This window comes from Pseudophryne corroboree, chromosome 2, assembly GCF_028390025.1.
Source record: "Pseudophryne corroboree isolate aPseCor3 chromosome 2, aPseCor3.hap2, whole genome shotgun sequence".
NCBI classification, from domain to species: domain Eukaryota; kingdom Metazoa; phylum Chordata; class Amphibia; order Anura; family Myobatrachidae; genus Pseudophryne; species Pseudophryne corroboree.
The window spans coordinates 666,114,027-666,139,286 of NC_086445.1; the positions used below are offsets into that span (position 1 = coordinate 666,114,027).

The window sequence follows — 25,260 nt, forward strand, 5'->3', positions numbered from 1 at the left end:
TAGATGAATTTGATCAGTACCCTCTTGCAGCATTCCAGACCTAAGCATGATTAAATAAATGCAGCACGTGGAAGCTGTATGGGGGACAGCTGTCTCCATAAATGTCTTTTTATATAACAGCATCGTGCTGCTAAGTGACAGGGCACTTATAATAAATGAACAATATTAAACCCTAAAGATTAAAAAGAAAATATAAACGATTTCCCTGAGAAGTAACTGATCTGGCCCCTTTCTTTTGGGGGGTGCTGGCTTTAACATTTCTCAACACACCAAACAAATGTAGAGGTTGAAACTTTTTCTCCCCCTTGCAAATCTCCGAGCAGTAGGCGGCCAGGAGCCCTGGCTAACACAAGAAAGGAGTGCTGCTAGAAGAAAAGCGGGCTGCTAGGATCGCCCGTGTTCCGAGCCGGCAGAGAGAGCGAGCTGCTGGCTGCTTGGTGAATAAGCCCAGTCTGAATCCGCGTGTGCACTGAGATGTGAAGAGGCGGCTCAGATTTCCTGCCTGGAGAGAAGACCCAATCTTTTCTTCTCCCCTAGCCTGCTTTCTTCCCTTTCAGTCTCAGAGCTGGTGTCTTGCAGAGAGGGAGGAGGGGGCCGGGAGAGAATTGTCTGCAGTTTTTTTTGTGTGTGTGTTTTGGGAGGGGAGGGGGCTGAGAGCAGATAGAGAGAGGTGCTGCTCTGCTCTTGTCTTTGTAGTGTCACGGTGGGGGGGCGAGGAAGGAGCTTTTTTTTCTGCTGTTCCTGAATTCAGTCACTCTCTGCCTCCTGCCTCGGAAGAAGCAGCAAGGACAATCTCTCCCTTCCTCCTAAGTTTCCTTCCCATAACTGGGGAATATTCTTTTTATCCCCCCCACCTTTCCAGTATTCCTCCCGCACTGTAGTGAAGTGCGTTCCACCTGCTCCTGTGGGATATCCAGCCTTTGGCGCACACACGGGCACTGTACATGGTCGGGAGGAGGTAAAGCTGCGGCTGGGTGCTACAGAAAGTTCTGCTCTAGTCTTTCGAGAAGTTTTGTTGCTGATCTGAATATCTTCTGCATGGATTCTGTCACTGGCAGGTCACTTGCAGGAAGCTCATTTCCACGTATCTAGAGGTGAGTTTGTGCTCGTATAAATAGACTCTGAAAATTTCTATTCACTTAAATACATAAATTGAACTTGATTTTCTCCTTGATCCCCTCCCTAATACTCACTATAGGCTAACATCAGCTCCTTGGTGAGTGTATGGTTAATAGAAGTATGTGTATAATATACACTATATATAGTGTACTAGTTATAATTACCCCCACACTACACCACACCATACTATACTATACTATACCATACACACCACCACCACCACCACACTACATATGTACGGTGCATCTGGAAGCAAGTGCTGTAAACGTTCTTACAATAATCTTAGTTACACAAAAGGTCTGTAACTGTTTGTCTAAAGCAATATATATTTACAGGCAGTGTAAGAAGTTGTGTAAACACTTTGCTTGGTAACAATGTAAATCGGTCACATTGCTTTCCAGTCAGGTGATAGCAACATATCATGTCTGTGATATGTTAATATAACTAGTGAGATACAATATATGCTCAGGGCCAAGTCTGGCAACAGGAATCAATGAGATTTCACTTGTGTAATGGTTTTGATGTGGTTTATGTTGTCAGACATACTTGCATGTTATCTGACTTGTGCCTAAACTTGCTCATGAAACAGCCAGCAAGGAATCTTTGTCAAAGGTCTTTCCAAGTACTTAAACATTTTGCAGTGATTTTACTGTAAAATTTTATAAAACCATGTTTGGTTGACACAGATTTTAGTTCAAACAATTAGTATATGAATAAGAAATTAGTCTTGGAACACATTGCTGCGAAGTGCTATTTTAAATATGTATAGCCTAATTGTTTGGTTGTGAATGGGCCGTGCACTCCTGACTATGGCGGCTTTAGTGCAAATCTGGTGAGACCTGCCTGTCATATCCCCATGCGCTAACGAGGTGACAGTAATCAGGGAATGATTGCTCCCATTATCTGTGTGGGTGTTTCTAAGTGTGTGCTTGGTATGTAAATATATGTAGATATGTTGGGAATATAAATGCCAAAATATACTTGCTTATTAGTCCAAATGGCAACACAATTTGCATATATATTTCAAACACTTTATTTTATAATTTTTTTAGCATATATTTTGCTCAGTGTCTTAGGGTTTGTTGTGTCCCACAAGGCCACTGTTCAAAGCCTCTCTGAGTGCGGCTGTGGTGGTTCTTCCTTGTGTGCTGTATGTTTGCAGACACAACTTCTCCCCTGTTGGGAGTGGCATCTTTTGATACTTACTGTACCCCTGAACGTGCACATGTTTTTTATAGGGCTAAACTGCCTCCCCAAAATCATTATACTTCTTAGCTTCCTCTGGGAAAGAAAAGTCTTAATTAGTCACTCATCCTTCTGAAGTGGGACATTTTTTTTCTAGCCACCTCTGCGTGACCTTTACTGACTCAACCTTCATTTATGGTCTTGTACTAAAGTGACTATTTCTATCTAGAAAGCCTCTTGTGTTAGTTTTGTTTGTGTACTGTAGTCAGGATGGCTAGTAGGCATACCTCTGTTTGGATATAGGTTAATGATTACATGTGTAAGTTAGAGAAAATATCTGTATCCAAGAAGGGAAAATGTCTGTATAAGAGACTTTTTATTCTTTGACAGTCTCATAAAATACATTTTTCCAGGCCTTTTGTTTATATACGCATGCACATACTGTTAAAAGCACACAATAATTCATGTGTGTATGTGTGTGTGTGTGTGTGTATGTGTGTATATATATATATATATATATATATATATATATATATATATATATATATATATATATATATATATATATATATATATATATATAGCCAGTGTGCAAGGAGTTTTTCACTTGCACTTTTTAAAAATTATAAATTGAATAGATATACTTTGCCATGAAAGTATGTGCAGGTATTTAAAGTGTCTGTGCACATTTCCAAACACATATGTGCGTGTGTATATGCGAGCAAGTGACGAGACGTCTGGGTACTGTACTAAACACACGAGTGGGAGAGCATTGACTTTATTACGACTGCATTTGCAACTTGCATGTGTGTCTTCCTATTTCTCTTTCACAGTGTTGTATTCATGTGATTGGGATACATGAACTGGTTCCCATAAATAACAATAGTGCGTATTGTGCTTTGTAGTGAGAGCACTTTTGGGCTCTCTGATGCCAGTTGGAGAACTCTGGGGTTTATTGAAGTCCTTCGTTCCAGTGGATGTTTGAAATTTGTTGTTTAAAACAAATTGGGGGTGGGGGAATGAAACTGCTTTGGGGTTCAACTATACAGGATATACAATAAGTAACATCTGACAGTGACAATTTGTATTATATTTTACAGATATTGACAATTATCTTTTGTACCATTTACTTATTTTTTTTATAAATATTGAATGTATATTTCTAAGGAAAATGATAAGAAAATAACTCTTTATAACATGTAACATTAATAATACAGAAGACCTATTACTTACAATAATGTATGGTGTAACAAAGAGAAATGCAAGTGCTTTTACAAATTTACTTCATGTAAAATTCCCAGCGATATATAATTGAGTACAACGTATTCACTAAGTCACTTTCTGCGCCAGTTCTTCTTAAATTCAGTTTGTGTGAAAGTATGTACTCACGGTAGCAATGTGTACTGATCCAGGCAAGTAATCTGTCTGATCCGTTTCTCGATATCCTCTGATTTTCCTGAGGGCAGTGAGTACCCACCATCTGTAGTATTTGTACCAAACAAAAAGTGTCTATTGCTAAAAATGTTCTACTGAGATCTTGTTGGTACTAATTAAATATATTTCTTGCCTAACATGTAAAGTATATAAAAAAAGAAATGTGTTTTTGGAGTAATTATTGAAAGAAATAGACTAAAGTATACGACCAAAACTTTATTTTTAATTTACATATCTGCATTTGCAATGTTCATTTTATTTGCCCCATAGGATTTGTAAACTTCCTAATCTTTTATTATAATTTTATACATTACAGACGTGACATAAAAACTACAATCCAATTCCGCACACGCATGATGTAAATATTTGTCATTTTCTTTATACTAAATAAGTACAGGTGCTTTCCTTGTAGGACTGGATAAATCAGTTACCGTGCTGAAGACTTCCTAGATTCTTTTTTTTTTTTTGTCTTTTGTTTGCTATGTGTGTAAACCAGCATCATTGGGCTCTTCCTCACTCACTTCCGTCATCTCGTATGCCAGGTACAGACTCATTTATTCTGATCTAATATCAGTGCTGTCATTTGATCCAGTTTCCCAGGCTGTATTACACTAATTCACGACTACCTGTTTGTACAGTTATATTCAGTTGATCATCACACTATTGCTGTACTCTGGATGATGCTTTATTGTTCATTTGATTCAGGAGAGAAAGTTCAGAATGGTGATATTTGGTGAAATCTCTGTTCAGATAAATTTTATAGTAATATACTAGTGTCTATCCTTCATTCATATGGCTGTAGAGGTACCTGCGGTGTTGTTTTTTCTGTGGTACCAGCATAACTTTGCCTATTGTAGGTAGAATGCCCACTTTCATTTTTGTTAATAGCCAGTGTCATTACAGACTTTCAGTTGAATGTTCTGTGTGTATTTAAATGATTATCAAATTTGTTTCGGTGATCAGCATTTAAATCAGGGATGGGGAACCTTCGGCCCTCCAGCTGTTGTTGAACTACACATACCAGCATGCCTTGCTGCAGTTTTGCTATTTGTCCATGTTAAAACTGTTGCAGTACATACTGGGATGTGTAGTTCAACAACAGCTGGAGGGCCGAAGGTTCACCATCCCTGATTTAAATTGTTAGAGCACTTTTCTGTGCACAAGATGCTGCATGCATTTTATCGTTTATATCTCCTTTATTTTGTATTCACTTTGTGCAGTCTGTGCCTTGTTTTGTAGAAATGCAAACACTGTAAAATGAAACACCTGCTTACTTGTATAAGTTAACAATGTTTTGTGGGAAAATAATTTAACACCTGTTGAATGTAATGATCAAGTGCATGTAAGATAGCAGGGGCTTCATCTGAATGTTCCGTAAGGTGTGATCTAACAGCAGCAAGGTGCGCTCAAGAAGTATTCTCCAGCAGATTCCAATAATTCATACTATTTATCATGTTATTAGACAACGCTGTCATTTGTCACAGAGCCCTGCATACTTGCCGAAATCGTGCAAGTTTCTGCTTTCTACTGTCGTATTAGTCTCTCTCTCTCTCTCATTAAAACACCTTACACATCTGCAGCAGGACTTCTGCAGAAAACGGCTATGTGTCTCTGCTGCACAACTGCCACTGTATAGTACAGGAGAATGGCATCAGGGCAAGAGTTGTCTATAACTCTATCAAGGCCAAAGTCACCAGCTGCATATCCCTTTCGGAACTGGGAGGTATTTTAGGGGGTGAGGATGGGATGTTTACACAGCTGAGATCAGTAGGACTGCAAGGAGGGGGGCATGATACTGCACAGTCACCCTACAGCGGCTCTCAGACCCCATAACTTTGGTGTGTAATGAGGCAGGAAATGTGCCATTAAAATCCAAGTGTGTGCAGTGAGGCCACCTCAGTTGTCTTCTGTAGTACTGTGTGACATTGTATTGGTGATCCTGTCTGTGCTACACATTGTGTTTTTTGCAAATCTTTGTGACACTGCATGTTTTTTTTTATGTGTGGCCTATTGTATGCAGAGGTTGGTGACACTGTGTGTGCGCATCTAAGTGAGAGTGGTGTGACATTATATTTCCTTTCATGCATTTCTACTTCCCAGTGTTCTGCATGTTTGCGCCTGTGTAGTGGTGTGTATTCTGTAAAACTGCTGTTTCTGACTGTTTGCATACAGCAGTGTTTCATAGACAAAGCTACTGGCTTTCATCGTTCATCTTCCATTTCATTGCAGGTTTCTTTTGAAACCCCGTCCTGAATTTGCAAACCAGGGTTTTTAAGATAAACTTAGTGTTACACTTTATTTGCAGCAGCCAGCCTACTGGAAATAATAGTACCATACTGGTTGTAAATTCCTAATGTTACGTTATGGTATTCCACATCGCAGGTAGATTTAACAGCATCACTGATAATGTATGCAGATTATATGAAAGATGCAATAGATGCCACTTTACAATAAATGTCCAACTTTATTTTGAAGAAGCTGTGCCTTTAAAGTGTGAGACTTTTTCTGTCATCACTAAATGTAAGTGGTAGCATAATGTTCGAGCAGATCGATGTGACAGTATTGGCTTTGCTTAGAAGTGAGAACATATCTGTATCCCTTCATTACACAGTGACAGATGTCCTTGTACATCTGTCTCTCTGTGTATTATGCATGTCATTTTGTCTCAATGATCTGTGACGCCGCTAAGTAAAACAACATATAGCTGTATATTCTAATTGGGGTTCTTGTGGGAACCACTTTCATGAAATCACACTGATATGTAAGAAACCTGGGTCAAAAATCTGCTACTTTATAAATCTAGTCTGAGCTTGGGATTGTCTTCTCCTGAGCCTATGTGACCGAGTATACTGTGTGATCATATGTGTGCAGCATTCAATGCCTACCTGTCACTGTGGTATCAGTGTCTTGTCTATATAGAATGTAGCTCAGAGCTGGATTACCAGGGTGGCTGGGGAAGTCGCCCAAGCCACACATAGCTGAATCACCATTGTCGGAGGCACTATGGCATAATATGAATAGGGGCACTACATATGTGGTTCTGGGAGATTACAAATACTTTTTAAAAACATTGCCAGCATATTTTATAGACCATTTTATCGGTGGGGTCCCCTACAAATTAGTTGCCCCGGGGCCTCCCAAAATCTTAGTGTGGCTGTGTAAGCACTCGCATTGGGGCACTACAATCTCTCTATTCATCTTCATTATATTATCATGGAGCTCTTTTTAAGAATACTAAATTGACCGATCCCTCTAGCAGACACAGTGAATTCACCATCTTCACTTATTTTATGGTATGAAGTTTTTAATGGGGGAAGATTTATTTTTATTAAATAACTTTTTCAATGCACAGCAGACTTCCTGTAATCAAGCCCATTGAAAAACACAAATCGCTGACTACTCTGACTGAAATAGGTGAAAACCAGAATCCCTAATTTGCACTTTATTATTAAGCAATAATACAAATACAATTCCTAACATTTTACATTCTATACTGATTTGAAAATATAAATATTTGTTAATGTTGTTTTGTACCTTTTTATTTTTATATATGTTTTGTTACCTGCTCAGTCATTCTTTAATGATTGTATATATATTTTAATCATGTGGTAAACTTTTATATTGAGTTAATTGTAACGGGCTGAATTATGCCTTGAATTTGTCCAAAGTACCACTGTGTGCACAAGTAATAAAATCCTGCTCTACAACAATATATAAAGATTGAATAAAAAGGTCTTATCTCTCTATACTGTCTTTATACATTTAGGTCTTGTATCTGCATATTGTGTTTTATCTGTGTATACTGGCTGCACATCTGTTTCTTGTCTCTGCATTCTGTACTGTCCTTGTACATCATCCCTCTGTATTATGCATTGGTTTATTATGTCTGTATGTTGTGTCTGTACAGCTCTGTCATGTCTACTTTTATAACTTGTCTCGTGCCTCATAAATACATAAGGCTGTTCTGGAGCAGATACCTAACATACTTCTTATAATATGTATCACTCTTCACTTCATATATTGTCTGTTTTTTGTGCATTATATGAACTGCCAGGTCTGAGCTTGGGGATAAGGTTGTCTGATTAATAAATGTACAGTTAAAGTAATGGGATCAATGGACCTTTTATATTATATAGGAGGAATTAATATGGAAAATATGTACCCTATTTTGAACTAATTTAACAATACTGTTGGAGGATGATCAAAATATTCCCAAATGCATTCAGGAAGTCACACTTATGGACATTTATAGAAATGTCAGTTTGTCTTATGAGATACAAATCTACTTATTCTTATATTACATGTGAAACACCAGTAAAACATAATTGTACTCCAAAGCTCAATTCAAGTAAAACAGTGGTTCTCAAACTCGGTCCTCGGGAGCCCACACAGTGCATGTTTTGCAGGTAACCCAGCAGGTGCACAGGTGTATTAATTACTCACTGACACCTTTTAAAAGGTCCACAGGTGGAGCTAATTATTTCACTTGCGATTCTGTGAGGAGACCTGCAAAACATGCACCGTGTGTGCCCCTGAGGACCGAGTTTGAGAACCTCTGAAGTAAAATATCAATTATATATAGATTTTATTTTTGTTTTTTTTTAGTTATTAATTTGCTTGTCATTGTTATTGTTGAGGGATGCTATGGAAAGTAATTCCAAAAGTTTCTTTCTGCTGTTTGCACACCGTTAACTAGATCTAAGGTTACTTGAAAAATTAAGACACTAATGGTTAAAGCTAGGAGTGTTATATGATTGGTTATGTTTCTTCCTCTATAACAAATTTAGATAACTTGTGACACTCCAGCAATTGTGCAACTACAAGCTTCAGCGTGCCATAAAAGTGTTAGACCAACAGGCTTACCTATATACTGAAATCAGACAAAACAGCTGTTTTTGTTACATAACCTTTCTAAATGCAAGTCACTTTTTATATTTTTTTACTTATGTGAGTTTTATCTTTTTACTAGTCCTGACATTCATGTAATTTATTAGATCATCCAACGTTAAAGGGTAATTCCTCCCAAATGTATGTATGTATGTATGTGTGTGTATATATATATATATATATATATATATATATATATATATATATATATATATATATATATATATATATTGAACTAAAATTGGCAAAAATCTATGCAGGTGTTAATTGGACTGATTCTGCTCGGCGCACTCAGCATTTTTGCTAGAAACTAACACAGTGTAGTTTCCATTGCCCCTTCTGATGGCAGGGGTTAATTTCCCCAAACTGCAGGGGTCCACTGCCTGAGCACCTCTGCTAGTTAGCAGAAGAGAGATGTTGGTTAAAATTACTGTTAGGATGGAAATAGATATTTAGTTACAGATTCCCGATTTTTTTCTAAATATTGTATTATGCTAAAGTATTTTGAAGCTTGTTAAAAATGTCTCTTGTATATTAACATCCTGATCTGTGTATTATGCACTATTTGCCATACATCTAGCCAGTGACATGCTACTAACTCTCCAAAAGCAATGTGAAAACTAACTTTGCTTGACAGTATGTAGTCAATTTTGGGGCATTGTTTTCTCTTATTTATTCTTTACTTTTGTCCTTAGAATTTCAGATTATCACCCCAGTCTTTTGTTTGCCTATATCTTTGACTGTTTTGCCTCTGTGTCCCACTTTGGACTATTTTTCCATCACTGTTGTCAAGCTAATTACCACAGTAGTCTGACCTTTTTTCCTAGCTGTGATTACTAGACCTTTGTTGTAACTACCCAAATTGCAGAATTAATATATAATTCTTCAAATAAAAGTAATATTTACATAAAGACAGGATACTCCAGTTTATGCCTGTAATTAAGTAAAAGAGTGGGTAATATGGTATGTGGAAGAAAAAATATCATTTGAAAAACTTCTGCCTTTATTTTAAATAAATAAATAAATAAATAAAGCAGTAGACAGGTTATAGCATGTAGCAACTATAATTAGTTTGCTGTTACTAGCAATGTAGAATATGTAAAGGTCTCTGAAGTTACTGTATGTTGTAGAAGAGTTCTATGGTGCTTGCTACGGAACCACATGGATGAGATGATGCACTAAGCCATTTAAATTAGATAATTTTACTGGCCTCATTCCAACTTCCCACAAAGCCTTCACTTGCTTCCAACCCCATTTTCCCAGCTCTGTGCTCACATAGGGGAGATGGAGGGGAGGGATACAAGAGTGGATGTAGAATGTGCTCACTCACCGCTCTGTTTGTTTTCCCTCTTAGGACATTCATTCCAAGAATTTCTGCTTTTAACCTGGTTATCTCTACTCCAAGTTCTGTTTCTTTCCTTTGTGCAATCTTCGTCCTTCTTTTATTCAAGCTGAGAACCTAGCGTGTACCTCTTCTCATATCTTTTGCCTGTCCAGAAACCCAAACCCTTTCTTCTTCGCTAACAACAGTTTGTAAGTGTCCCACTGCCCTTACACTGACTAAAAGGTATATGTGATTTGTAAATACTTCACTACAGCAGATCGGCTTCTTTTTAACATAATTTTCATGTGGTTAATATGCAAAGCTTGGTCTTGACAAGTGGACATTTCGCTGGTCAGACAGCTGAAGCTTTTAACGTAAACCCTGTTTCTAAGCAGTCTACTTTCACTTTTTGTTCTTTAAATGTTCAGTAAAATCTATAACCATGTGATATTTGGCTCAGACAACTGTATCTTGCTGAAAATTTGTATAACAATACAGTCCTTCTGTGTGGTTGGCAGTGATAAAACATCAGCCTTTAGCTTTGGAACACTGCCCCCAATGGTCATTATTGTAGAATATGATAGAGTACACATTTGGATCTTGCAAGCAATAATCTTTGAACAGTGCATCTCTCAGTCAAGGGAGTGTGTGTGTGTATATGTATATGTGTGTGTGTGTGTGTGTGTGTGTGTATATATATATATATATATATATATATATATATATATTGCTCAAAAAAATAAAGGGAACACTTAAACAACACATCCTAGATCTGAATTAATGAAATATTCTTATTAAATACTTTGTTCTTTACATAGTTGAATGTGCTGACGACAAAATCACACAAAAATTATCAATGGAAATCAAATGTATTAACCCATGAAGGTCTGGATTTGGAGTCACACTCAAAATTAAAGTGGAAAAACACACACTACAGGCTGATCCACCTTTGATGTAATGTCCTTAAAACAAGTCAAAATGAGGCTCAGTAGTGTGTCTGGCCTCCACGTGCCTGTATGACCTCCCTACAACACCTGGGCATGCTCCTGATGAGGTGGCGGATGGTCTCCTGAGGGATCTCCTCCCAGACCTGGACTAAAGCATCCGCCAACTCCTGGACAGTCTGTGGTGCAACTGTGGTGTGTGTTGGTGGATGGAGCGAGACATGATGTCCCAGATGTGCTCAATTGGATTCAGGTCTGGGGAACGGGCGGGCCAGTCCATAGCATCAATGCCTTCGTCTTGCAGGAACTGCTGACACACTCCAGCCACATGAGGTCTAGCATTGTCTTGCATTAGGATGAACCCAGGGCTAACCGCACCAGCATATGGTCTCACAAGGATCTCATCTCGGTACCTAATGGCAGTCGGGCTACCTCTGGCGAGCACATGGAGGGTTGTGCGGCCCCCCCAAAGAAATGCCACCCCACACCATTACTGACCCACTGCCAAACCGGTCATGCTGGAGTATGTTGCAGGCAGCAGAAAGTTCTCCTTGGCTTCTCCAGAATGTCACCTCTGTCACATGTGCTCAGTGAGAACCTGCTTTCATCTGTGAAGAGCACAGGGCGCCAGTGGCGAATTTGCCAATCTTGGTGTTCTCTGGCAAATGCCAAACGTCCTGCACGGTTTTGGGCTGTAAGCACAACCCCCACCTGTGGACATCGGGCTCTCATACCACCCTCATGGAGTCTGTTTCTGATCGTTTGAGTAGACACATGCACATTTGTGGCTTGCTGGAGGTCATTTTGCAGGGCTCTGGCAGTGCTCCTCCTGTTCCTCCTTGCACAAAGGCGAAGGTAGCGGTCCTGCTGCTGGGTTGTTGCCCTCCTATGGCCTCCTCCACGTCTCCTGATGTACTAGCCTGTCTCCTGGTAGCGCCTCCATGCTCTGGACACTACGCTGACAGACACAGCAAACCTTCTTGCCACAGCTCGCATTGATGTGCCATCCTGGATGAGCTGCACTACCTGAGCCACTTGTGTGGGTTGTAGACTCCGTCTCATGCTACCACTAGAGTGAAACCACCGCCAGCTTTCAAAAGTGACCAAAACATCAGCCAGAAAGCATAGGAGCTGAGAAGTGGTCTGTGGTCACCACCTGCAGAACAACTCCTTTATTGGGGGTTTCTTGCTAATTGCCTTTTTATTTCCACCTGTTGTCTATTCCATTTGCACAACAGCATGCGAAATTGATTGTCAATCAGTGTTGCTTCCTAAGTGGACAGTTTGATTTCACAGAAGTGTGATTGACTTGGAGTTACATTGTGTTGTTTAAGTGTTCCCTTTATTTTTTTGAGCAGTGTATGTATATGTCCAATATTTCCATTTTGAAAGTGAAATTAATACTTTTTTTTTTTTTTTGGCGCTGCAGAACTGATTTTATGTTTTGTATTTTCGCACAGTGACTTCTAGTACTAAAACAGAGAGAGCTGTGGGCACAAGCATAATGCTTCAAGCAATTATACACTCAAACCTAACTAGTTGTCAACTGTCCCTAAAATCCCTATCTTACTGCATACGTACCATATTCATTTGATGACCTCTATTCTTATTTGTTAATCTAATAAATGGCATGATTTCAATTATAGTGCTCTGAGATCTGCCGAGACAGTATAGCATAGTCCCATGCAAAGCAGCCGCAATTGCGGACATCCACAACAGCCACATTACTTTATACAAATGCAGGTATCTGTGCGGCTTCACGCGTATAGTCAGACCACCCGCTGTTTTTATGTACGCAGCCAAAATGGGCATTTCTCTATCGTCCTAAGTGGATGCTGGGGTTCCTGAAAGGACCATGGGGAATAGCGGCTCCGCAGGAGACAGGGCACAAAAGTAAAGCTTTTACAGGTCAGGTGGTGTGTACTGGCTCCTCCCCCTATGACCCTCCTCCAGACTCCAGTTAGATTTTTGTGCCCGGCCGAGAAGGGTGCAATTCTAGGTGGCTCTCATAAAGAGCTGCTTAGAGAGTTTAGCTTAGGTTTTTTATTTTACAGTGATTCCTGCTGGCAACAGGATCACTGCAACGAGGGACAGAGGGGAGAGGAAGTGAACTCACCTGCGTGCAGGATGGATTGGCTTCTTGGCTACTGGACATGAAGCTCCAGAGGGACGATCACAGGTACAGCCTGGATGGTCACCGGAGCCACGCCGCCGGCCCCCTCACAGATGCTGAAGCAAGAAGAGGTCCAGAATCGGCGGCTGAAGACTCCTGCAGTCTTCTTAAGGTAGCGCACAGCACTGCAGCTGTGCGCCATTTTCCTCTCAGCACACTTCACACGGCAGTCACTGAGGGTGCAGGGCGCTGGGGGGGGGGGCGCCCTGGGAGGCAAATGAAAACCTTTAAAAAGGCTAAAAATACCTCACATATAGCCCCAGAGGCTATATGGAGATATTTACCCCTGCCTAAATGTACTAAATAGCGGGAGACGAGCCCGCCGAAAAAGGGGCGGGGCCTATCTCCTCAGCACACGGCGCCATTTTCTGTCACAGCTCCGCTGGTCAGGAAGGCTCCCAGGTCTCTCCCCTGCACTGCACTACAGAAACAGGGTATAACAGAGAGGGGGGGCAAAATAAATGGCAATATATTAATATAAAGGCAGCTATAAGGGAGCACTTAATCATAAGGCTATCCCTGTCATATATAGCGCTTTTTGGTGTGTGCTGGCAGACTCTCCCTCTGTCTCCCCAAAGGGGCTAGTGGGTCCTGTCTTCGTATAGAGCATTCCCTGTGTGTCTGCTGTGTGTCGGTACGTGTGTGTCGACATGTATGAGGACGTTATTGGTGTGGAGGCGGAGCAATTGCCAAATATGAGGATGTCACCTCCTAGGGGGTCGACACCAGAATGGATGCCTTTATTTGTGGAATTACGGGATAGCGTCAACTCGCTTAAGCAGTCGTTTGCCGACATAAAGGGCCGGACACTCAATTAGTGCCTGTCCAGGCGCCTCAAACACCGTCAGGGGCTGTAAAACGCCCCTTGCCTCAGTCGGTCGACACAGACCCAGACACAGGCACTGATTCCGGTGGTGAAGGTGACGAATCAACCGTATTTTCCAGTAGGGCCACACGTTATATGATTTTGGCAATAAAGGAGATGTTACATTTAGCTGATACTACAGGTACCACTAAACAGGGTATTATGTGGGGTGTGAAAAAACTACCAGTAGTTTTTACCGAATCAGAAGAATTAAATGACGTGTGTGATGAAGCGTGGGGTGCCCCGATAAAAAACTGCTAATTTCAAAGAAGTTATTGGCTTTATACCCTTTCCCGCCAGAGGTTAGGGAGCGCTGGGAAACACCTCCTAGGGTGGACAAAGCGCTAACACGCTTATCAAAACAAGTGGCGTTACCCTCTCCTGAGACGGCCGCACTTAAAGATCCATCAGATAGGAGGATGGAAAATATCCAAAAAGGTATATACACACATGCAGGTGTTATACTACGACCAGCTATTGCGACTGCCTGGATGTGCAGTGCTGGGGTAGTTTGGTCAGAGTCCCTGATCGAAAATATTGATACCCTGGACAGGGACAATATTTTACTGTCGTTAGAACAAATAAAGGATGCATTTCTTTATATGCGTGATGCACAGAGAGATATCTGCACACTGGCATCACGGGTAAGTGCTATGTCCATTTCGGCCAGAAGAGCTTTATGGACACGACAGTGGACAGGCGATGCGTAGAGGAGTTATTTGGGGTCGGTCTATCGGATTTGGTGGCCACGGCTACGGCCGGGAAATCCACCTTTCTACCTCAAGTCACTCCCCAACAGAAAAAGGCACCGACCTTTCAACCGCAGCCCTTTCGTTCCTTTAAAAATAAGAGAGCAAAGGGCTATTCATATCTGCCACGAGGCAGAGGACGAGGGAAGAGACAGCAACAGGCAGCTCCTTCCCAGGAACAGAAGCCCTCCCCGGCTTCTACAAAAGCCTCAGCATGACGCTGGGGCTTCGCAAGCGGACTCGGGGGCGGTAGGCGGTCGTCTCAAGAATTACAGCGCGCAGTGGGCTCACTCGCAGGTAAATCCCTGGATCCTGCAGATAATATCTCAGGGGTACAGGTTGAAATTAGAGACAGAGCCACCTCGCCGTTTCCTGAAGTCTGCTTTACCAACGTCCCCCTCAGAAAGGGAGACGGTTTTGGAAGCCATTCACAAGCTGTATTCTCAGCAGGTGATAGTCAAGGTACCTCTTCTACAACAAGGGAAGGGGTATTATTCCACTCTTTTTGTGGTACCGAAGCCGGATGGCTCGGTAAGGCCTATTCTAAATCTGAAGTCCTTGAACCTGTACATAAAGAAGTTCAAGTTCAAGATGGAGTCACTCAGAGCAGTGATAGCGAACCTGGAAGAAGGGGACTTTATGGTATCCTTGGACATCAAGGATGCGTATCTCCACGTTCCAATTACCCCTCACACCAGGGGTACCTCAGGTTCGTTGTACAAAACTGTCACTATCAGTTTCAGACGCTGCCGGTTGGTTTGTCCACGGCACCTCGGGTCTTTACAAAGGTAATGGCCGAGATAATATTTCTTCTTCGAAGAAAAGGCGTATTAATTATCCCATACTTGGACGATCTCCTAATAAGGGCAAGGTCCAGAGAACAGCTAGAGATGGGTTTAGCACTATCTCAAGAGGTGCTAAAGCAGCACGGATGGATTCTGAATATTCCAAAATCCCAATTAATGCCGACAACTCGTCTGCTGTTCCTGGGGATGATTCTGGACACAGTTCAGAAAAAGGTTTTTCTTCCCGAAGAAAAAGCCAAGGAGTTATCTGACCTGGTCAGGAACCTCCTAAAACCAGGAAAGGTGTCTGTACATCAATGCACAAGAGTCCTGGGAAAAAATGGTAGCTTCTTACGAAGCAATCCCTTTCGGCAGATTCCATGCAAAGGGATCTGTTGGACAAATGGTCAGGGTCGCATCTTCAGATGCACCTGCGGATAACCCTGTCGCCGAGGACAAGGGTATCCCTTCTGTGGTGGTTGCAGGAGGCTCATCTATTGGAGGGCCGCAGATTCGGCATGCAGGATTGGATCCTGGTGACCACGGATGCCAGCCTGAGAGGCTGGGGAGCAGTCACACAGGGAAGAAATTTCCAGGGAGTGTGGTCGAGCCTGAAAAAGTCTCTTCACATAAGCATTCTGGAACTAAGAGCAATCTACAATGCTCTAAGCCAGGCGGAACCTCTGCTTCAAGGAAGACCGGTGTTGATCCAGTCGGACAACATCACGGCAGTCGCCCATGTAAACAGACAGGGCGGCACAAGAAGCAGGAGGGCAATGGCAGAAGCTGCCAGGATCCTTCGCTGGGCGGAGAATCACGTGATAGCACTGTCAGCAGTATTCATCCCGGGCGTGGACAACTGGGAAGCAGATTTCCTCAGCAGACACGACCTTCACCCGGGAGAGTGGGGACTTCATCCAGAAGTTTTCCACATGCTATTAAACCGTTGGGTAAAACCAATGGTGGACATGATGGCGTCTCGCCTCAACAAAACACTGGACAGGTATTGCGCCAGGTCAAGAGATCCGCAGGCAATAGCTGTGGACGCGCTGGTAACACCTTGGGTGTACCAGTCGGTATATGTGTTTCCTCCTCTGCCTCTCATACCAAAGGTATTGAGGATTATACGGCAAAGAGGAGTAAGACTAGTGGCTCCGGATTGGCCAAGAAGGACTTGGTACCCGGAACTTCAAGAGATGCTCACGGACGATCCGTGGCCTCTACTTCTGAGAAGGGACCTGCTTCAGCAGGGTCCTTGTCTTTTTCAAGACTTACCGCGGCTGCGTTTGACGGCATGGCGTTTGAATGCCAGATCCTAAAAGGAAAAGGCATTCCAGAAGAAGTCATTCCTACCTTGATAAAGGCACGGAAGGAAGTCACCGCGAAGCATTATCGCCGTATTTGGCGAAAATATGTTGCGTGGTGCGAGCAGCGGAGTGCTCCGATGGAGGAATTTCAACTGGGTCGTTTTCCTACATTTCCTGCAATCAGGATTGTCTATGGGTCTCAAATTGGGATCTATTAAGGTTCAAATTTCGGCCCTATCAATATTCTTCCAAAAAGAATTGGCCTCAGTCCCTGAGGTCCAGATTTTTATCAAAGGAGTACTGCATATACAGCCTCCTGTGGTGCCTAAGGTGGCACCGTGGGATCTAAATGTAGTTTTTAGATTTCCTCAAATCCAATTGGTTTGAACCACTAAAGAATGTGGATTTGAAATATCTCACATGGAAAGTGACTATGTTACTGGCCCTGGCTTCGGCCGGGAGAGTATCTGAACTGGCGGCTTTGTTTTATAAAAGCCCTTATTTAATTTTCCATTCGACATAGGGCAGAGCTGCGGACGCGTCCGCATTTTCTCCCTAAGGTGGTATCAGCGTTTCACCTGAACCAGCCTATTGTAGTGCCTGCGGCTACAGACGACTTGAAGGACTCCAAGTTGTTGGACGTTGTCAGAGCCTTAAAAATATACATTTAAAGGACGGCTGGAGTCAGAAAATCTGACTCGCTGTTTATACTGTATGCACCCAACAAGTTGGGTGCACCTGCTTCTAAGCAGTCGATTGCTCGTTGGATTTGTAACAAAATTCAACTTGTACATTCTGTGGCAGGCCTGCCACAGCCTAAATCTGTTAAGGCCCATTCCGCAAGGAAGGTGGGCTCATCTTGGGCGGCTGCCCGAGGGGTCTCGGCATTACAACTCTGCCGAGCAGCTACGTGGTCAGGGGAGAACACGTTTGTAAATTTTTACAAATTTGATACCCTGGCAAAGGAGGACCTGGAGTTCTCTCATTCGGTGCTGCAGAGTCATCCGCACTCTCCCGCCCGTTTGGGAGCTTTGGTATAATCCCCATGGTCCTTTCAGGAACCCCAGCATCCACTTAGGACGATAGAGAAAATAAGAATTTACTTACCGATAATTCTATTTCTCGGAGTCCGTAGTGGATGCTGGGCGCCCATCCCAAGTGCGGATTATCTGCAATACTTGTACATAGTTATTGTTAACTAATTCGGGTTATTGTTTAGGAAGCCATCTTTCAGAGGCTCCTCTGTTATCATACTGTTAACTGGGTTTAGATCACAAGTTGTACGGTGTGATTGGTGTGGCTGGTATGAGTCTTACCCGGGATTCAAAATCCTCCCTTATTGTGTACGCTCGTCCGGGCACAGTACCTAACTGGAGTCTGGAGGAGGGTCATAGGGGGAGGAGCCAGTACACACCACCTGACCTGTAAAAGCTTTACTTTTGTGCCCTGTCTCCTGCGGAGCCGCTATTCCCCATGGTCCTTTCAGGAACCCCAGCATCCACTACGGACTCCGAGAAATAGAATTATCGGTAAGTAAATTCTTATTTTTTAGTATCAGCAGTTGCACATACCCTATGCGGGGTTCAAAAGATCTGTCAGTCACAGGCGTCCCTACATCATACGCACACAGAAGAATAGCACGGCACTCTGGCAACAAACCCATGACACTCCAACAAAACAGATCATTTGCATAGGTCTGTATAGTAGTGACCCAATAGAAACCCAGAATCACCCATGTAACAGACAGGGCCCAGAATTACCTATGTAACAGACAGGGCCCAGAATTACCTATGTAACAGACAAGGAGAACCAGAAGTGCATGGAGACTCCATCAAGGTGCATATGTATGGTGCCGCGAATGCGCGGTTCACTAGATGTGTTCCCTTTAGGACTTGCTATGACTCAGAATCAAGTTTAATGATGAAAAGCATGGCTAGCCAATGCAATTTTAAACCAATTGAACTAAACTTGGTTACATACTTGGCAGTTTCTGGCAATTGTCCAAACATCGCTATGTTAGATACAAAATCACTCAAGTATAAACCATGTTAATAAATAAGAACATAAGATCGATGACTGCTATACACCTATGTGTGAGATCATTACAGGTCTGTATGTAGTTTGGTAATACAGGGTTGTTTTGTGAAATCGCGTTCAACTTGGTAAATCACATGCATATATTGATTTACTGAAGTAAAATAAAATCAACATTCAAGGGACCATTTAAAACTGAGGGCACCAGAAACTGGCCTTTTTAAAAACTTGTATTGTCTTTTGATGCGGATAGTAGTAACCAGAATGTTCCATGGTATTAAGCCAGGCAAGACCTTTTATATAAGCTATTTTAATATTTGTATTTCTAGGTAATTCATATTTTATGTGTAGTATCTTGGGTCTCTTTTCTATAATGCTACGTATATCTCTCTTCAGCTTTACAAATTCATAATGAGAAAAGTTTCCCAACCCATTGTTTAATATTTAAAGGGGCGTGGGGATTTGTTATTTATTTAATTTCTTAATACAGATTTGCTGCTCTCTTCTCGCCCCCTCCTCAATTAAACGTTTGGAATGTGCACGTTAAGCGAAGCGCCAGTGTCCTTTGGTGCCCCTGATGATTTAAAAGGGATATTCATTTATGCCTTTTAAACACCATGCCGATTAAAATCAGAAAGATTTTCTTCATCAAAATCTAACATCCTTGAAAAATTAATTTGATGCTTCTGTTATCAGTTAATTGAATCAGCTCAGGGACGAGGTTTGTGTGGAGGGTGATTAAAAGCGGCCTCTCTCTGGGCTTTCTTTTCCCTTTCTTATTTCAATCACTGCAACATTATGAAACCTTCCTTTTTATTTTCTCATTTTTATACATTTTCAGTAAAATAAGAGATGAATAAGGATTGTTCCTCTTGTCTCATGGAAAGCTTTCAAGCTTCAGGCATGGAAAAGTTCTGTAGTTTGTGAGATGGCCACAAGGCCACAAGTGATAAGGGGAAGGTTCTGTGTTCGGGAACGTCTGCACCCAGCATGTACCACCTGACAATGGAAAATGAAAATTAAAAGATTATTTGTGGACGGTTGTTCATTTAACAGCTTTAAAATGATGTAAACTGTACAGTGTCTGATGGTTGTTTCCACGCTCTGTACACATACTGCATCTCCTCATTCATTAAGGGGTATATGCAATTGCGGTCGAATTCCCGAAATTGTCGAAAAACTGGACTTTTTCGCCAAAAAAAAAATTTGACAATGCAATTCAGTACTTTCCGTCAAAAAAACGGACTTTCCAAATTCGACTTTTTGAAATTCGACATTTGTCAAATTCGACATTTCTGCAATGGTACAAATGCGGCAATTCGCCAAAAGTATATTCAATTGAAGTTTGGAAATTCGACAACAGTGCTTTTAGACAGTAAATTCGTCATTTTCAATCCGCCACACTTTAGTGGCGGAATCTAATAAAAAAAATTTAAAACATGTTTTTTTTTGGTGTTTTTTTTATTGGTAATAGCATATCTATTTATATTAGAAGGGATTAGGTACTTGGTTTGCCTATTTTGGAGGCACAAGTATTATTTATATATTTTTAAAAATATATATATTTTTTTAAATGGAATGGTAAAATCCCGAAATAAAAATGGCGTGGGGTCCCCCTCCTAAGCATAACCAGCCTCGGGTCCTGGTTCTAAAAATCCGGGGGGGGGAAATGACAGGGGATCCCCTTGTATTTTTAAAACCAGCACCGGGCTCTGCGCCTGGTGCAAAAAATACGGGGGACAAAAAGAGTAGGGGTCCCCCGTATTTTTTACACCAGCATCGGGCTCCACTAGCTGGACAGATAATGCCACAGCCGGGGGTCACTTTTATACAGCGCCCTGCGGCCGTGGCATTAAATATCCAACTAGTCACCCCTGGCCGGGGTACCCTGGGGGAGTGGGGACCCCTTCAATCAAGGGGTCCCCCCCCAACCACCCAAGGGCCAGGGGTGAAGCCCGAGGCTGTCCCCCCCCCCCCCCATCCAAGGGCTGCGGATGGGGGGCTGATAGCCTTGAGAAAATTGTAAGAATATTGTTTTTTTCCAGTAGTACTACAAGTCCCAGCAAGCCTCCCCCGCAAGATGGTACTTGGAGAACCACAAGTACCAGCATGCGGGAGAAAAACGGGCCCGCTGGTACCTGTAGTTCTACTGGGAAAAAAATACCCAAATAAAAAAAAACCGACCAAACGGACTGAAAGGGGTCCCATGTTTACACATGGGACCCCTTTCCACGAATTCCGGGACCCCACGTGACTGCTGTCACAGAAGGTCCCTTCAGCCAATCAGGAAGCGCTACTTCGTGGCACTCAACTGATTGGCTGTATGCGCGTCTGCTGTCAGACAGCGCATCGCACAGCTCCCTCCATTAGTTTCAATGGTGGGAACTTTGCCGTCAGCGGTGGGGTTACCCGCGGTCAGCCGCTGACTGCGGGTGACCTCACCGCTGACCGCAAAATTCCCACCATTGAATATAATGGAGAGGCTTTGCGATGCGCTGTCTGACAGCTCAGACGCGCATAGCCAATCAGCAGAGTGCCAGGACGTTGCGCTCGCTGATTGGCTGAAGAGACCTTTCTGTGACAGCAGTCACGGGGGGGTCTCTGCATTCGGGGAAAGGGGTCCCATGTGTAAACATGGGACCCCTTTCAGTCCGTTTGGTCCGGGTGTTCGTTTTTTTTTTTTGCCAAGTACGTGGATTATAATCTGGACACTGGATTTAGGTGAGTATAATTTTATTCACAGGTACACGTGGATTCTACATGGACAAGTGGACAGAGGTCGGCGTGTGAACATAGGTAAGTATGTGTGTGTCGACGTGTGTAATAAAGTTGTACTTTCAAGGTGTGCGTGTCCTGTTTTTATTTGGGTATTTTTTTTTCCCAGTAGAACTACAGGTACCAGCGGGCCCGTTTTTCTCCCGCATGCTGGTACTTGTGGTTCTCCAAGTACCAGCTTGCCGGGGAGGCTTGCTGGGACTTGTAGTACTACTGGAAAAAACAATATTCTTACAATTTTCTCAAGGCTATCAGCCCCCCATCCGCAGCCCTTGGATGGGGGGGACAGCCTCGGGCTTCACCCCTGGCCCTTGGGTGGCTGGGGGGGACCCCTTGATTGAAGGGGTCCCCACTCCCCCAGGGTACCCCGGCCAGGGGTGACTAGTTGGATATTTAATGCCACGGCCGCAGGGCGCTGTATAAAAGTGACCCCCGGCTGTGGCATTATCTGTCCAGCTAGAGGAGCCCGATGCTGGTGTAAAAAATACGGGGGACCCCTACTCTTTTTGTCCCCCGTATTTTTTGCACCAGCACCAGGCGCAGAGCCCGGTGCTGGTTTTAAAAATACGGGGGGTCCCCTGTAATTCCCCCCCCCCCCCCCCCCCCGGATTTTTAGAACCAGGACCGGCTCGAAGAGCCCGAGGCTGGTTATGCTTAGGAGGGAAGACCCCACGCCTTTTTTTTTCTGGTTTTTTACAGTTTTATCCGTTTTTTTAAAAATCGGATCAAAATCCGTCAAATCGGCCGTTTTTCAACAGCGGGACTGTCGAATCCATTTTTTATTGAATATGTTGAATTCCGGCACCCACTTGCCGGAATTCGACGGTCGAATTGTGTTGAATTAAAAACCGGCCGAAAAATTGCCGCGATTCGCCGCTAATTGCATATACCCCTAAGTCTTAATTGTTTTTTGCCCCACACAAAAAAAATGTAGGTGTGGATGGGGTTCAATGAGTTAATACACAAAGTTGATTTGTATTTAAAGTTGAAGGACATTTTTGGTATTTGAATGTAAGCTCTCACGAGTAGGGCCCTCTTCCCTCATGTGTTTATTCTTTCTCTTACTTTAATAATCTTCAACTGCATCAACTCCAGCAGTCTTCTGCTTCCTGTTGCTTATTCCAGTGTCACCTGCTGATGTAGCTATGTTTATTTACCCTGTATTGTCCTTTATTGTCTTCAACTGTAAGTTGCTGTTTTCCTGTTTTGATTATTTGTTTATGTACTCTGTAATTGGGCGCTGCGGAACCCTTGTGGCGCCATATAAATAAAGGATAATAATAATAATTTGCTGGCATCCAAATTGCTTCAACCATAAGGAACCATAACATTTTTTGAATGCAGTAAAGAGAAACTATCACTTCTATTGAGATTATATATCAAATAGTTCATTCTAAAAGAAAACCTTTCCTTCCTTTTCTGTAATGTGCAAACATTTTGGGGGAGATGTATTGAAGCTTTGAGAGACATAAAGTGCAGAAAAAGTACCAGCCAGTCAGCTCCTAACTCATTTTGCAAACACAACCTGTAAAATGACAGAAGTTGATTGGATAGTACTTTATCTTTCTCCAAGCTTTGGTACATCTCCTCCATATGGTAAAGTTTGGTACTTTGTTTTCTCGCGCTGTTTTCCCTAATTTGTATATAGGACATTTGTTACCGACCAGACATATGAATGATTTTGGCCTCAAAATGTAAAATTTCAGTTGTTACCACTGTATAAAAAAATAAAATTATATTCTGTAAAAGATGGAATGTTAATAATTACCAGCACATTAAGTAAGAAAGATTACACAGTATTGTGAATCAATTTATGCATATTCTTGTCTGCAGTCCACTAACCAAGGATATTCTTGTTAAGCGGATTTTTAATTGAGTATTTTGGGCAGTTGATGAGGTAATGTGATGATTGGGATACATAGAGCCCTTTACGATTAGCTCATTCTGCAAAACAAGAAGATTGACAAAACATTTTGTATGTGTGATCAAATCAGATTGCACATCAAATTGCATTTTGATCTGTTTATAACTATTTCACTAAACTCAACCAATCAGTGGGCAGGTTAATAACTGAACCCTATCCATACGCATTTCTCTGTAGTGATTGTGTCTGTGGAGACTGCACCCAATGGGGTAGATGTATGAACAGTTGGTATGGGGGGGGGGGGGGGGGGGGTTTATCAGCGCGCGCTATGTGCCACTACAGTACATACACTGTACTCTAATATTCTATGAGACTCTATAGAGTTACTATTGTATTGGGTTTATATTAACCCTTAGAGTGGTTATAAAGGTTTCAAGAGTAATATAAATTACTAAACATGTGTTTGTGTGTGTGTGTGTGTGTGTGTGTGTGTGTGTGTGTGTATGTATATATAAATAGTCTCTCAGTGCTTTTTTTGTGGCTGGGTAATGTGAGTCTAATACCTTTCATAATCTTACTACACAGTTTTCTCTGTTGGTCCCATGAGCTGGCACTCTGCAAACACGTGCCACTAAACTACTTGAGACCTCACCATGCAGTCACACGTCACAATTTAATTAGCCGACCCTAATTAACAAAACTTGGCACTCGCCTCTCTCCTGCCCTTGTCTTCTCTGGCTGAGAATCAATGGCTTTGATATGCTAATTAGGGAGTAATTTAATTTCAAAGGCCGCAATTAACAAGGGTGTTGTGGACATGCTGTAGTTAAGCGGCGTAATCTAATTTGCATTAGTAACAAGCAGGGACTAATTAGAAGCTTAATTAGACACTTAGCTGGCTCTCATGTTTACCTTTTTAATGAGATGGAGAAGATAAGCTTCCTCTTCTTGTACAGTACTTCTTAACTTCAAGATCTGGTAGTGTGGAACTGCGTTAGGCCAGTCACTCCACCGTGAGAAAAACAACCACCATAGAACTATGTAAGCGCTGTCAAGTTAGGAACTGACTTGTACACCTTGCAGAGTGGAGATTCTAGTTTTTGGGCTAGTAACTATTTGGCTACAATAGTTAGATGTACTGGAGACATGAACATGAACATGTACAGCAGAAGTCTTTCTGTTTTTTATAAAAAAAATTATCTGTGATCCCCCCCCCCCCCCCCCCTAATATACGATATGATGAAAGTGATTCCGGTGGGTGCGTTAAACTACCAGAATCCACTTTGATTATCTATAAGCTTTGAGGAGTGGTAGAAAGAAGAGACACAACTATTATTTCTTTGTTCCAGGTATATGCACACAAGCTGTAGTCTCACCACACGCAATATACACACATACTGTATGCTGCTACTCGTTAGATGTTGTGTTTCGTCAGGACTGCAGGACATTTGTGCACTTAACACCATCTTTTTAACTAAACACCAGTTGTTTATTGGTAAATCTTACTTCACAAGTATCTAAAGTTGAACCCACAATATGATGTAGATATTTGTCTGGAACAAGTAAATGGAAAAAGTCTCCTTACATTGGGAACTAATCTTTATTTGGACAAGACAGAATAGTTGTAATGGTCACTGGAGCCATACAAGCAGTCCAACATTAAAGTAGCAAATTGTGGAATGGGAATGGGGGTCAGGGATGACTTGGTGTACATTATATTAGAATATAGTATGTGATACATGATAGTACTTAGTCATACCCCTTTCACATCGCCAAAATAACCCGGGTTATTGCCTGGTCGACACGGGTCGAGGT

General features: G+C 42.1%; 1 protein-coding gene and 1 long non-coding RNA gene across 11 annotated transcripts in view; one reads left to right on the forward strand and one right to left on the reverse strand.

Annotated features, from left to right (window-relative positions):
- FOXP4 (forkhead box P4) overlaps positions 1–25,260 on the forward strand; it is a 306,545-nt gene that overhangs the window by 190,560 nt on the left and 90,725 nt on the right. Inside the window, exon 1 of one of the 9 annotated variants that reach the window (XM_063955049.1) lies at positions 346–1,094. The exons of 5 other annotated variants lie outside the window; for them this stretch is intronic. The gene's annotated coding sequence lies outside the window, so the exon portion shown is untranslated. Of the gene's footprint in view, positions 1–345; positions 1,095–25,260 lie in introns of those variants that run through there. 3 more of the 9 variants (XM_063955051.1, XM_063955042.1, XM_063955050.1) reach the window with 3 other exon arrangements.
- Positions 19,632–25,260, reverse strand: part of LOC135042760 (uncharacterized) — a 159,042-nt gene continuing 153,413 nt past the window's right edge. For both annotated transcript variants that reach the window (XR_010235846.1, XR_010235840.1), the window contains 2 exons: positions 23,424–23,525; positions 19,632–19,805 (listed from right to left, as the gene is read on the reverse strand). This is a non-coding gene — a long non-coding RNA (uncharacterized LOC135042760). The remainder of the gene's footprint in view (positions 19,806–23,423; positions 23,526–25,260) is intronic.